Source organism: Octopus bimaculoides, chromosome 8 (genome assembly GCF_001194135.2).
Source record: "Octopus bimaculoides isolate UCB-OBI-ISO-001 chromosome 8, ASM119413v2, whole genome shotgun sequence".
Classification (NCBI taxonomy): domain Eukaryota; kingdom Metazoa; phylum Mollusca; class Cephalopoda; order Octopoda; family Octopodidae; genus Octopus; species Octopus bimaculoides.
The window spans coordinates 63,791,773-63,794,019 of NC_068988.1; the positions used below are offsets into that span (position 1 = coordinate 63,791,773).

At 33.5% G+C, this 2,247-nt stretch overlaps 1 non-coding gene across 1 annotated transcript; it reads left to right on the forward strand.

Annotated features, from left to right (window-relative positions):
- The first annotated feature begins 1,274 nt into the window (after positions 1-1,274).
- On the forward strand, positions 1,275-1,381 carry LOC128248620 (U6 spliceosomal RNA). The gene has a single exon (XR_008264801.1). It is a non-coding gene; the product is annotated as a U6 spliceosomal RNA (small nuclear RNA).
- Positions 1,382-2,247: the final 866 nt, after the last annotated feature.

The following is a 2,247-nucleotide window of genomic DNA, read 5'->3' on the forward strand; positions in this document are numbered from 1 at the left end:
CATACATATATGTCCACTTTGAATATTAAACTGAATCATACAATTTAGAAATTTCGAAGTAACTTTGTGAGTCGAATTATCTTTGTCTGGTGCCATAAGCCATCTAAATATTGCCGATTGTGTAGCACATTAAAAGTGCAAATCTCACAGCGTCCGTTATGTCTTTCGGTTAACTGGTGACTATCAAAGATTTCGTGTCAAAATAAGTAGTTTTAAGTGTGAATCAATGTCATAGCGGCTGGAAATAGTTTGTGAGACAGTTAGAGACTTAGTGCTGTGCAAATTGAATTAACCTTTAAAGAATTGTGAAATCCTATCAGAACAGACAACCATCATAAACAAACTTAGCAAGTAAAGCACATTTCTTTACAACTGAAGTATCTAGTAATTAGATGTAGTTGAATTGAGAATCTACTGTCACAAATAGTAAACTTTAAATGACATTTCATGTTTGAAAGTTTTTGTTTATCTTATATGTGCGTATAGATATATATTTATGTACGTGTTTGTGTGTTTGAATGTGCATGAGTCGTGAGTAGATACGTATGTATGTATGTATGTATGTATGTATGTATGTATGTATTTATTTATGTATGTATATCTCTGTGGGTGTTAGGTGTGAATGTGTGTATGCGTTTCTGAGTGAATGCGTCGCGATATAGATTTTGCGTAAAGATATAGGAGCGGGGTGTGAAGAAAAATTGAGTATTGCTGTGAATCTTAACACAAATAATTTGGTTGACAGTGGAGTTAAGTGAGTTTAATCAACAAGCTCTAAACCTAAAAACACTCTGTCAAATATTAGTTGAATACAAATGACAGAGAAAATAAATGGCATTCCAAAGAACAAAAACAAAAAAAAAAATAGAGTATAACTGAGGAACAGAAATAACTTCAATGCTTTGTAAATGGCACTTACTAATCTAATGTATTGAAAGTTGTTTCTTGTGATTTCTCTATATTAATGGGTCATTGAGGGTAAAAACTAAGGGGGTTTGTAATCAGATTTTATCTTTAGGTTCTTGTTTTTATCATTTCCTTCCAGATCAGTTTTAATTTAGCTGATATATGATCAAAGATGTCATCAGAGGCGTTCCTATCATGGCCATCATGATATGGCTGTCGTTATTGCTGTTTAGTCTGAAATCAACACCTTTACAATGCATATTTGTCGTTAGATGTGTTTCTGCCAAGATCATCCTTTGTTGTTTTTTATTTATCTCAGTATTTCATATCTAAGACTACATTATTGAAAGTTTCAGCTTTCTAGATTTGTACTAGCTACGGCGGTACGTATTCTAAAATTGGAACGATACAGAGAAGATTAGCATGGCCCCTGCGCAAGGTCGTCACGCAAATTCGTGAAGCGTTCCATATTTATCAACGGCGGTGCATCAGCATGGCCGCAGCTCTGAGCTGAAACTATAAACAAAAATAAAAACATCTAATTTTTCTGCAAATTTTACCCAAAGGAACCTTCTATATATATTTTTTATTGATATTTAATCAAGAGAAAGGTAAGTCGAGTCCCTAATATTTTCTAGGCTTTCAACAGCATCTGGGGTTTGTGATAGGGAACCGAGAAGAAAAACGCAATCATTTGTTATTGTTGTTGTTGCTTAGCTGCATGCCATCTTTGTTCAAGCACTCCGAAGGTCACTATCAATACTATTCTTGTTAAAACATTGTTATAAATATATATATATATATATATATATATATATATATATATATATATATATACATACATACATGCATTTACATATTAACGAAGACAAGATGGTCATGGCTGGAACGCCTTTAATCATACGTTTGACGTAGGACTAAACAATATCAAAAAACGCTATGCCAATTTCTCCTTGAATCAATATATTTCACTCGACATACATACGCTGCGTTGGTAACGGCTTCGTAAAATATCTGAAAGTTAGAGGAATTCATTCCATTATATTTTACAGCTATTTTGTTTTTGTATTTGTTTAGCCAAGGTATAGAAAACCTATAATTTAGGAGAGTAGAGATCGTCGAAGTTGTGTCTTGGCTTGCTGAGAGTATAGCACGTTTCTTTTTTTTCTTTTTTATAGCTGCTCTTGTCCAGTAGCATTTAATTTAAACGTCCTTGTGTTGCGGTTGTGACTTCAAAGCATGCTGCGGCCGATAAAAAATAAATAATGTACTGGGGGTCGATTCAATAAAATATAACGCTCTCTTACGTGATATGTTCCAAGTCAAAGTCTGCAGAGAATT